Below are 12627 nucleotides of genomic sequence, written 5' to 3'. Positions count from 1 at the left end.
GCGGCGGCGGCGACGGCGGCGGCGGCGAAGTAGGCGCGGCTAGGGGGCCGCCACCCGGGCTCCGGCTGGGCGGGCTCGCGGGCGCACCTGCGCAGGGCAGGGCGCGGCTCCGGACCGCGCACCGCTCGGCACTGGAGAGAGCGCCCCCGCGCGCGCCCCGGGCCCTCGCCGGGGTCTCGTGCGCCCCGCCCCCTGCCCCGCCCCCGGCACGCCGAGCCCCGCCCCGGGGCGCTCGCCGAGGTGCTGAAGTCGCCCCCCCCCCCCCCCCCCCGCTTCGGGGCCTCTGGGTTTGGCCTCGCTCCGCCCTAAGTTTGATGCTGTCCCTGTGCCCCACCACAAAGCCTCCCTGGGGGCGGGTCTAACGCCCAGGCATCATCAGGTAACTAATGACGGGCCCCTTAGTCCCCAAGGCCCTGGTTGGCTCCCCCGCAGCAGACAAAGAAGGCAGGAAAGGAAGGTCGCTGAGAAAGGAGAGAGGGTGGTGAAGAGCAGAAAGGTTTGGAGTGACGTGGCGTGAATTCCCAGTGAATAGGCGGTGGGGCGTTGCATTCGTGACTTGACAGTCCTAAGGTCTGGTTTTCTCATCTGTGAAATGGGGACATTAATACCACTCTCATGTTTATGAAAATACAACGTAATATGAATGTGTTGTCACCCGAATCCAGGCGACACCCCTCTCCTGCACTAGGATCCAGGCCTCTCCCCATTCCTGTCCCTTTACCTTGTCCCTCTCCTCCCTGAAGACTGGCCCCAGGCTCTCTTCAGCCCCAAACAGCTACTAAAGGTGAATTGAGTCCTTCCTCTTGGCTTCTCAGTCCCTCAACTTCCCCTACCTTATGTCAGGACTTGCCCAGCTTTCTCTTTCTTCCCATTTACTGCCTCAATTGCATTTCCTGCAAAGCACCTCTCTTTTGCCCCCACAAATACCCCATAGCTGGCTTCTCTCACTCTAAGACTTTGGGCCTTTCCCTCTGCTCCCACCTGTTGTCTTCCTGGGATTCCTTTGGTTAAGTTTCTGTTCCCTCCTGCACCTCTGCCCCTGCCAGGTTTGGGCTGTGGTTCCCTCCTGATCTTCTCTCCCCTCAGAGGGCTAAGCCTTGACCTGCAGGCCTTATGTTCCCTGCTTCTTTCACAGCAGAGGCTGTTTGACACTTAGGCCAAGACCACGGCCCTAGCTTTGGTGGGTCATAGAGCTTCTGGCCAAACCTCACTGGCTTCTCTAGCCAACTGAGAGAACCACACAGGTCCTGTCCTTCCCCTCCTTGGAGAAGGGGCAGACAAACTGTTTCACAGCTTGAGGAATCCTATTTGCAAATCTGGACTGCCAACTGGTCATGCTGGCCTCTTTTCTTCCAATGTAGCACCCAGAAAGGAGCTGCAAGCACTCACCTTGCAATAAACAACCTTTCAGCTATAGCCACAACATTCCAATACCTAGAACCAAAGGCCCTGGCTGCTTCTCTTCTCCTTGCCCCTGGGGCCCAGACGGGTGGCCACTTTACCTCTCCCACTATCTTGGCCCAGGCCCCTTTCCCTAGGTCTTCACGTTAAACATCTGCTGCTGTGTTGCCTGGCTTTTCCTTCCAGGAAAGCAGTCTTGCCATCATGGGTAATAATTGTTCCTTAAAGTATGTGGTTGTCTCAGCTATGGAGGATGGGAAGGTCAGGAGTGTGTGTGTGTAGGATAACTCTCTTCCAGAACCTTCTACCCAAGAACAAAGGAATCTTAGCCTCAGGGCCAAGCCAAAGCCACATTAGACAGAAACCAGGAGAAGGGAAGGACAGGCCCAAGTGTTGATGGGGAGACAGCAAGAGCTTTAAAACAAGGCCAAGAATAAGATAAGCCCCAGGGTTATGTTGCTCCATTTTCTCCCTTTCTCACTGCAGGGCAGACTGTGACATCCCTGGGCCTTCCTGAAGTCCCTTCCCACAGGGAGTTGGTATGGGGGCTACCAAAGCTCCCAGCCCAGTGGTCCAATCCAGGGCAAGTGTCCCCAGCAGGAAAGCCCATGCACACTGCACAGAAAGGGGCCACTCTCTGGCCACATGGCATGGGGGAATGCCAGCATCCAGACTCTGGGCATAGCTATGGATAGTTCTTGACCATCTACCCACACAGCTCACTGCACAGCTGCAGCTGAAGTGGTGGCACTGAGGTAAAGGATGGACTGAGGGCCTGAAGAGGGCCTGCCACCATCTTGGGTGGGGGGGCATAAGGGGCTGACAGGTAGGGTCACCACAGGACAGTACTCAGGAACCCCATCCTGCGCTGGACTGCTCAGCACCATTATGGCCAAATGACCCCAACACTGAGCACCCTGCTCTGGAGCTATCATTGGTCTGCTGGGCTGCTCACCTGGGACAAAGGAGGGGCGAGAGGCTCTGGCTCCAGCAGGATCAAGATGGTCTGGCTAAGGTCTCAGCTAGGCTCAGCCTTACCAACCCCAGTCCCCAAACCTCCCACAAAACTGACAACAGCACAGCTTTGCTTTGACAGGATCAGATGTTTATAAAACGAGTGCATGTTCACAAACAAACCGTGGGAGAAACACACCTTCCCAGCAGTAGAAAACCTCTGTATAAAGTGCATTTTGCCTGCGACCATCTCTTCCCCATGCTGGCCCTTGGATCAGGGTTTGCATCACTCTGTGGCACCCCCAGTGCTGCCCGAGCTAGAAGAGGGGAGACGTGAGGCCCCGGTGGAGCTCCAGGCCACTGGCTGTACCCTCTCCGCCCCGCCCCTCCAGCTCCAGGGGTGGACTGCCCCACCCCACTGCAAGGTTGTCCTGGGGGTGGGCCAGCATGCGAGGGAAGGTGGAGAAGCAGGGGGTGTGGTCCCGCCCGACTTGTGCCTTAGGGGAGAGAGCCACCATTAAGTCATCAGTACCATCAAACCATCCTGAGGTTTGAAGGTGCTGCTAAATAAATACTGATTTTGGCCCTAAGCCCTTGGGCATCCTCCATGTCTCAGATTAGCCCTTCCAGGCTCACTCCACTCCCCTTCAGGCAATAGCCCCTGATTCTCTTTCCTCCTGGCTGGGACTGAGGGAAGCCCTCAACCCAGTACTCTGAATACACACCAGATGTGTGCCCTACCCTCCCCACATGATTACAGGATATTTCTAGTAAAGGTGACATACAACAGTTGGACTCTAAAGGCAGCTCTCTGGCTGAGAAAACTGAGGACCTCTCAGGAAGAAGCCTGTCAACATGCTGGACAACTGCAGGAGACAGGGGCATGACCCCAGGGCTCTGGTCTGGGGACAGAAGACATCGAGGGACAGGGCAGGGGCCAAGGGCATTAACAGCTATGAGACTAGGAAAGGTCACAGGGGAGGTAGAGAGGAGAAGGCCAAGAGGCCAGCTTAATGTTACACGTGAGGACAAAAACCCAAAGAGGAATCGGCCTCTCAGCTACACAAGCACGTGTATGTACGCACGCGTGCACACACAAAGGCACACACAGACACACACACGAACTTTGTGGCCGAAGTGCAGGCCACAGCGTGGAAGGAAGACTTGCTCCAGCTGACAACACAGTCCTTTTCATTAAGTGTTTCTCAACAGAGGCCTTCGACAGTGGGAGGGGAGTGGTGGGCGGCACTGGCCATTCCCGTAATGCGAGGCTTGACTTCTCTGGGTCAAACCTCCCACCTGATGCTTCTGGAAGGGTTGGTGTGTTGGGTATGATCTCTAGTTTGACCTCTGCCAACTGCCTCTGGCAGTCCCCTGAGTCCATCTGCCTGGGTTCTTGGAGTCCAGCTACTGGGACAGCTGACATGGCAGCTTGGATGATATCCAGTGCGGGGTAGGCCCTGGAAGGCTCCAGAAGAAAGACTAGAACGGCCTCCATGGCTGGGGGTCAGCTGTCCTCACTGGTGGCACTGTGGTCTTGGAGTGGGGCCACAGGGGCTGGGGCTCTATGCCCCCAGGAACCTGGCCTCCTCATGGAGAAGGCATGTCTGCCCCTGCCCTCCCCAGCTCCTGGATAAGCTCCAGGCTGGCTCTTAGCTTCTGGGGAAGTACAGAGCTGGAATTCTCTTCCTAGCCTTGGGCTTTCAGCTCTGAAAAGGCAGCTGTGCTGGCTGAGGCTGCTACCTACAGTCTGCGTACATCCCACCAGGCAAGTATTGGGTATCCTTCCATGTGCTGGTTGGTGGGAACTTTTCAGAGCTATCATCTGTACACAGCCTTGTGCTCAGTCCCACGTACCCGAGGAAGGGTCTGGAGGACCAGAGCAGGGGCTTTTAAGATGAGAAAGGTGCCAGACCAGGTGGCTAGGTCTGGACGGCATCCATCCACTCCAGTCTGCTCAGCCTCCAGGGTCAAAATGCAGAACTTTGCAGGGCTCTGGCTGCCTCTAGAATCCCATACTCTTGACAAGAGCCAAAGATGTTGCCTTTCTGCTCCTTGGCCTGATGTGAGGAGGGTGAACTGAGGAGGCAGAAGCCAGAATCCCAGCTAAGATCCTACCACTATGTTCCACTCAGACCAGGCTGTTGGCTGGCAGGGACAGGTCTCAGCTGTGACATCTAGCCTTGTGTCTGGAGGCAGGCACAGCACTCGAGGTGAAGCGTGCTGCAGGGACTGCTCCAGCCCAGGCAGCATTCAGAGTCACAGAGTGTAAACAGACACATGCACACACAAACAGCACACCACTCCCCCTGCACAGGCGCACACAACACACGCACACACGTCTTTGCGAGCTCTGTCAGCGCCGGCTTGCCCGCAGGTTGCACTCTGCTGCCACGGTGGCTGCCCTGGCATCCAGGCTTGGCTCACGGAGCAGCGGCTCTGCAGCTGGAAGAGAAAAACAAGTGTCAAAAGAACATTTAGGAGGCTGCTCAGTTGCCCAGGGACACCAGCTCCTCTGGCTGCTTCTCTAGGGACACTCAGGCTGGGAACTGGGAAGTCCCTAAATAATGAGCTGCAAGGGCCACGGGACCAGGGATGAGGCTGTTGCTGGGATGCCACTGGACTGACTGCACACTGCCCCTCTGAAGTGCTTAGACAGGATCTGCTGTCCCCTGCAGACCCTCTGGGCCACCTCTGAGGCACAGCTGAGGGCAGCCAAGGAAGAGGAGGAAAAGGTCCCCTGAGACTCACCTGAGGCCTTTGGTGACACTTGCTCAGATATGACAAGGGCAGTGTCTCAATCAAGACACAGGGACTGTTGCCAGAAATGGAGAATCAGAAAAAAATAGCTGGAGGGGAGGCTAGCTGGGAGAAGTCATTTTGAAGAGGAAGGCAAGGACTGAGTATAGAATCAGCAGGTGAGCAAATTTCCACATACAGATAAGAGAGGCCTGGTGCAGCCCCGCAGGATGGCTGGGAGGGGGACAGGAGACACCAGATGACTCACTGGGAGATTTATAACATCCGGAATCTGGGGCAGAGGAAAGAAATGGCCTCATCCCTGATAACAGACAACAAGGTAAGCCCGTCATAATGCTGGGTGCCTATTTAAAACAGGCTTAGTGTGTCTGGGATTCTGCAGACACACAGTGCTCCATTAAAAGGTTTGTCCAGTTTAAATTTTGATGAGGCAGATAATAACATCACATCTGCTCACCGAGCCTACCGTGGGCCAAGCGCTGTACACCTGTGACCTTATTAACCCTGAAGATACGGCCTCCAATTTTATATAGGAGAAAACTGAAGTGCAGAGAGGATAAGTAACTTGCCCAAGACTAGAGCATTCGTAAGTGCCAGAGCCCATGTTTTTACAAGTAACCTCTCTCTACAGTATCACCCACTAAAGCCTTTACTGGAAAACCAAACCCAATGCTGTTGAGTTGATTCCGACTCATAGCGAACCTACATGATGGAGTAAAACTGCCCCATAGGGTTTCCAAGGAATAGCTGGTGGATTCAAACTGCTGACCTTTTTGGTTAGCAGCTGAACACTTAACTACTGGCGTCACCAGGGCTCCCTAACTCCTATAAAAACTAAAAACAAAACCCGTTGCCACCGAGTTGACTCTGACTCATAGCGACCCTGTAGGACAGAGTAGAACTGCCCCCATAGAGTTTCCAAGGACTGTCTTGTGGATTTGAACTGCCAAATTTTTGGTTAGCAGCCGTAGCACTTAACCACTATGCCACCAGGGTTTCCAACAGAGGACCTAAAATGAAGAAACTCAACATGATGGCACAAAGACTAATATCTAAGTAATGAAAGTGGAAGTTAAGACGTCACTGGAAAAGGGAAAAATGTCCTTAAAGAGTCAAAGACACTGGGCTATCCAAGATACAACAATTAGTCCTAATTGTTTGGAGCAACAGAGGAAGAGGAGATCCAGGAATTGGAGAAATAAATGGTTTGCAGCTCTAATTGCTTTGCCAAGAGACCAGAAGAAACGGATGGTGCCCGGCTACCATTCTTGAATGTTTTGATCAGGGACTCAATAGATGGATCATGATTTAAAGGGGGAAAATGGAGGAACAGAACTTTAAATTCTTATTGGAAGCTAGAATTACTGGACACATTGAGACTGGAGGGACCCCCAAATCTACTGCCTGGAAACAACTTTTGAACCTGGAGCCAAAACTATCCCACGAAGTCATCTGCAAACTAAATACGAATTTATAAATAAATACATACAGAATATCTTTCCTGAGCTTTGTGCCCTATTGAAGAATTACCTATAGGAGACTGAAATGACAACAGCAGCTCTAAACCACAGGTGAGACCTTGAAGGGGCAGAGAGTGTAAGTTAACAGCGGTGAATCAACAGGGGCAGAGATGGGGAGGGTAGTGACACAACGTGAAGAACGTAACCATGGTCAATGATCCATGCGTGTAAAAATTGTTGAACTGGTACATGTTTTGTTATGTGTGTTTTCACCAAAATAAGTCAGATTATTAAACTGGAAAAAAAAAAAATAGTCGAAGACACGCGCTCAAAATCAGTCTTCCATCCCATGGAACTCCTTTAAGGTCACATGCTAACTCTGAAGCAGATTTCCCCTGGACAGTGATATTTTATGCAGAAGCTGAGAAAAATAAAGAGCAAGCGTAGGAGTGGTTACCATATGGGTCAGTACTGAGTGCCTCATTCTTTCAAATGTATGTTATTTTCAGCAATTTTCCCCCACACGCTTCTACTATAAAACTTAGCCATTTTTTTCACTACCAATAAACATATTTGTTACTAAGGTGTGTATTGTTTATTGAAACATGCTGACCGTGTGCCTACATTCCATATTCGAGTCTCTGCCCCACTGTTAAACCAAATTGATGATGGCTCGTTTTCTAAAACAGAACATTTCAGGATGAGACAGTATAACTCTGAGACCCTCCTTATCTGACGCCTTCATTTCCTCTATTTTCTCCACCTTCAGGGATCGTGAGACAGAGTGCTTTCAGATTCCTTATAACAGGGCTCTTAATCTGGGGTTCCTAAATGCTTAGGGCATCCAATGTAGGTCTAGGGGGTTCATCGAGACCCTGAAGTTCTACGGACATTTTTGTATGTGTGCGAATATGTGCGGTTTTCCAGCGGAGAGGCTTCATCCTTTACCCATCTCACGATCCTCAAAGGGGTGAGTGTAACCCAAAGAAAGGTTAAGAATCAGTGCCTACACACAGAAATTGCTGAGATGGCACAGGTTTCGTTATGTCTGTTTTCAGCACACACACAGAAAGAATCAATGCCTTAGCTTAGAAGAGGGGTGAGGTGCAGTGGGTGGATGTAACGGTAACATTCAGATCTACTGATTCAGGCACGATTTAGTTGTGGGCCAGGCCCATGAAGGGTTATTCTGGCCTTAAAGAAGCCCTAGTAAACCTGAGGACTCAGTGGTTAAGTGCTCGGCTCCTAACCAAAAGGTCAGCAGTTCAAACCCGCCAGCCACTCCGCAGGAGAAAGATGTGGCACTTTGCTTCCAACCCATTGCTGTCAAGTTGATTCCTACTCATAGCAATCCTAAAGGACAGAGTGGAACTGCCCCATAGGGTTTCCAAGGAGTGCCTGGTGGATTTGAACTGTCCACCTTTTGGTTAGCAGCCATAGCTCTTAACCACTATGCAACCAGGGTTTCCTCCATAAGGATTGTTAGGTACCATCGAGTTGGTTCCAACTCATAGCGACCCTATGCACAACAGAACAAAACACTACCTGGTCCCGTGCCATCCTTATAATCATTGTTATGCTTGAGCTCCTTGTTGCAGCCACTGTGTCAATCTACCTTGTTGAGGGTCTTCCTCTTTTCCGCTGACCCTGTACTCTGCCAAGCATGATGTTCTTCTCCAGGGACTCATCCCTCCTGACGACATGTCCAAAGTACGTAAGATGCAGTCTTGCCATCCTTGTTTCTAAGGAGCATTCTGGCTGTACTTCTTCCAAGACAGATTTGTTCGTCCTTTTGGCAGTCCATGGTATATTCAATATTCTTCGCCAACACCACAGTTCAAAGGTGTCAGTTCTTCTTCGGTCTTCCTTATTCATATGATGCATATGATGAGATGGAAAATACCACGGCTTAGGTCAGGCACGCCTTAGACTTCAAGGTGACATCTTTGCTTTTCAACACTTTAAAGAGGTCTTTTTACCCAATGCAATGCATTGTTTGATTTCTTGATTGCTGCTTCCATGGCTGGAAACCCTGGTGGTGTAGTGGTTAAGTGCTACGGCTGCTAGCCAAGAGGTCAGCAGTTCGAATCCACCAGACGCTCCTTGGAAACTCTATAGTGTCCTACAGGGCCATTATGAGTCATAATTGACTCGAGGGCATAAAGATCAACCTTAGAAATCCTATGGGGGCATTTCTACTCTGTCCTACAGGGGCGCTATGAGTTGAAATCGACTTGATGGCAGCAGATTAACCCAAACCCTTCAAAAACACCAATGCTGATAGCCAAGGTTTAGAAGAACCAGCTCGTCTTTGTCTACAAAGCTAGTCAAAAACTGCTCAACTAGTGACTCCATCTGCTTGATCAGCAAACAACTCACTGGCCTGTGCTCCTGTTTGGAGCTGGGGCTAAGTCTGCAGAAACGGGGCCTGGGGAAATCAAACAAGGCCTTGCAGGAAAGCGATGACAGAGCACTAAAGGGAAGGAAGAGCAGCCGGGGGAGCGGCACCCAGGGAAAAATGAACTCATAAAATATGCACTGAAAAATCAATCTCTTGGCTGTCCAACTCCTTCACCTGTCATTAATCAGGCAACATAGAGCAGCTGAACAAGAAATAAGTTAACGACTGCCTCTCTCTTTGCCCCTGCTATTAGTTAGGATGGGCTCCTGGGTACCCCTGCCATCACACTCCTTCCCAGCCATTAGAAGCCACCAAGAAACCCAAAGCCCTGAGTTGATACTTTTCCCGATCCTAGTCCAGGAGGGCTGGGTGTAAGGAAGCACATTATACAGGCACGTGTGTGTATGTACGACAGCAGAGGACACCACAACAAATGAATGTCTAGGGGGAACTTTGTGGGCAGACTGTACCCCATTGTACTTCAGTCTAAAATGTTTTCTTCTCTCTACTACACTGGGCGAGGCACAGTGCCCAAAAGCTTCAGAGAAGCAGAGGCTTTGGTAAAAAACAAAAACCAGTTGCCACCGAATCAATTCTGATTTATGAGTCAAGAGAAGAATTCTGCACCTGTACGAGGCAGGGCCACGGTGGCTCCACAGATACGTCCGAACTCCCTGAGGGACCGAAATGCTGGGCTGAGGGCTGTGGGGACCATCACTCGGGGAATATCGAGCTCAACCAGCATCACAGAGTTTCTAAAGAATATGTTCTACGTTCTACTTTGGTGAGTAGCGTCTGGGGTCCTAAAAGCCTGTGATCAGCCATCTAGGATACTCCACTGGTCTCACCCCTTTGGGAGCAAGGAAGAATGGAGAAACCTAAAGATACAAGGGAAAGATTGGCCCAAAGGACTAACGGACCACATCTACCACGGCCTGCACCAGACTGAGGCCAGTACAATGAGATGGTGCCCTGCTACCACCGCTGACTGCTCTGACAGGGATCACAATAGAGGGTCCCAGACAGAGCTGGAGAAAAATGGAGAACAAAATTCTAACTCAAAAAGGAAGACCAGGCTTGCTGGCCTGACAGAGACTGGAAAAGCCCTGAGAGTATGGCCCCTGGACACCCTTTAAACTCAGTAATAAGGTCACTCCTGAGGTTCACCCTTCAGCCAAAGATTGAACAGTCCCCACGGTACAAAACAAGAATAAAGCGGTGCACCAGCCCTGGGGTAGGGACTAGAAAGCAGGACGGAAGAGGAAAACTGGTAATACAGAACCCAGGTTTAAGAAGGGAAAGTGCTGAAATGTCGTAGGGTTGTTAACCAATGTCAGAGAACAATGTGTGTACTAATTGTTTGATAAGAAACTAGTTTGTTCTGTAAGCCTTTATCTAAAGTACAATTAAAAAAAAGTTTTAAGATTAAAAAAAAAAAGTAGAATTGTGCTCCATAGGGTTTTTCAATGGCAGATTTTTTCAGTAGATCATCAGGCCTTTGTTCCAAGGTGCCTCTGGGTGGACTCAAACCACCAACCTTTCCGGTTAGCAACCAAACCGTCTGCACCGTCCAAGGACTCGAGAATTTGGTACCGGCCCCCGAGTTAGGAATACAGAGAGGCAGCTGGGCCTTGCCAGGGTGCAAAGCTGAAGCACTCAGCTCAGTCCAATTCCTCATGTCGACGGCATCTTGCCCCACAAAAATCGCATAGAAAAGTGGAAGGGATGCCAATCATTCAACAACACTTACTAAGTGCCAGGGCAAGTGCGAGGGACACTGAGTCCAGCTTCTCATTCTCAGGTCAGGAAGTGAGAAGCAGAGAGGTGCGGCAACTTGTGCAAAGTCTCACCGCCAAAGTGGCCGAAGTGGGATTCAGACACTGGGCTGAGTGCAAAGACCAGGCTCTTTCTGAGTGCCACGGTGCCTTCTCTTCTGATGGCTGTGTAGCATTTTACAGTCTGCCCAGTGTCTTTCTCTATATTATTTCATGTAATGAGGACATATACAATTAGACAAGTGTCAAAAAGACAATAAAGAGATTCCAGAAATCAGCTTTTACATGATAAAGTCCTATGGCTAGCAAAGCTCTAGGGAACGAAAAGTGGGAGAGGGGAAGAGGCGAACCTCGCCCATGGACCTTTTGTATCAATGGGGCTGTTCTCAACAGATCACTGTGTACCAGCCAAAGGGCGAATGGGACACGTGAGCTGTTCTCCTATGGTAAAATAATTGGACCAATGAGAAAAATCTGTAAACAATTCAAGGCTAATGGAATCCTGAGCCGTCAGCAGTTTTGGGGATTATGGGGAAGCAGCTGGAACAATAGCCATTTGGGGGCTGGCTTGTTTTTCAGTTTAGTGAATACTGCAGAACAGAACAACGCAAAACAGGCAGCGAGTGTAGGCTTGAGGCAAGCGCGGAACCTACCTACAGCAGGGCCTGGTTTTCTACACGATCAGTTTAAATTGTAAATGGTTGTCTGCCCTGTGGACTGCCAAGGCCAGAGGCAATAGAAAGAAGAGGATCCCGAAGTAGAGAGCTCAGAGCTAAACAGATCTCACAAGGTCCAGGAGGGAGCCCTCAGGCTCCTAATCGATGACTATTCGTACTTTACACTGAAAACCAGAAAAACCCCAAACCCACTGCTGTTGAGTTGATTCCGACTCATAGCAATCCTATAGGACAGAGCAGAACTGCCCTGCAGGGTTTCCAAGGAGCTGCTGGTGGATTCGAACTGCTGACCTTCTCGTTAGCAGCTGAGCGTTTAACCATTGCTCCACCAGGGCTCCTTGACATGGAAGGCATCTCACAGAGGTTGTGTATCCAGCCCAAAAAATGCCAGGAGCAGGAAAGAAAGGGGCAAGTCTCCTGGCACTCAGTATGATGCCTGATCAACTTGGGCCATATGGCCACAGCTTTGCAGTCCTGGCTCTGACTGAAGTGACAACAACCCTATCAGAGCTGCCTGAGGAGCACATGCAAGGTGACAGAGGGACTGCATCTGTGGGGACGTTTCAATTATTCAAAGATGTTTCACATATGCTTTTCATTTTCTTTCCCCAACATGTATGTTGGTGGGTAAGGCAGGTGACAAGACGCTATTATCACGTTTTTACAATGAGGATGCTAAACATCTTCAGGCCCAGATGTCACCATAGGGCACAGTGAGACCCAAGTGCACTCTTTCCTCTCAGGGTTTCTAAACACGGTGTTCTTCCCCAGTCTGCCTCGGAGGGAAGTGATGTACCTGTCCACGTCCTCTGCCCTCCTGGCCCCCACCTCCAACCTCCACAGCCTAGCCTGGCCTAACTGCCCAATCAGGCAGCAACTAAGAACGTAGTAAAACGAGCCCTGATGGCGAAAACGGTTACGTGGTTGGTGGTTTGAACCCACCAGCGGCTATGCGGGAGAAAGACCTGACGATCTGCTTCCATAAAGACTGCAGCCCAGAAAACCCTATGGGGCAGTTCTACTCTGTCACAAGGTTGCTGTGGGTTGGAATTGATTCAGTGGCACCCAAAAACCATCAGCACAAGGGTACAGTAAACCTCTGAGAACGAGTCCTTCAAATCCCAGTATGCTGATGGACAATTTCCTGGACTGCAAGGCAGGCAGGCGACAGGCGTCAATCTCAGCACCCTCGTAATGCC

General features: G+C 50.7%; 1 protein-coding gene across 1 annotated transcript in view; it reads right to left on the bottom strand.

Annotated features, from left to right (window-relative positions):
- Positions 1–2467: 2467 nt before the first annotated feature.
- The window catches only part of CRY2 (cryptochrome circadian regulator 2), a 40729-nt gene continuing 30569 nt past the window's right edge, over positions 2468–12627 (bottom strand). Inside the window, exon 12 of the mRNA XM_049890947.1 lies at positions 2468–4800. The gene's annotated coding sequence lies outside the window, so the exon portion shown is untranslated. The remainder of the gene's footprint in view (positions 4801–12627) is intronic.

Source organism: Elephas maximus, chromosome 7, assembly GCF_024166365.1.
Source record: "Elephas maximus indicus isolate mEleMax1 chromosome 7, mEleMax1 primary haplotype, whole genome shotgun sequence".
Taxonomy (NCBI): Eukaryota; Metazoa; Chordata; class Mammalia; order Proboscidea; family Elephantidae; genus Elephas; species Elephas maximus.
The sequence above is the reverse complement of the archived record's forward strand: the minus strand, read 5'-3'. Positions and strand labels throughout refer to the sequence as shown.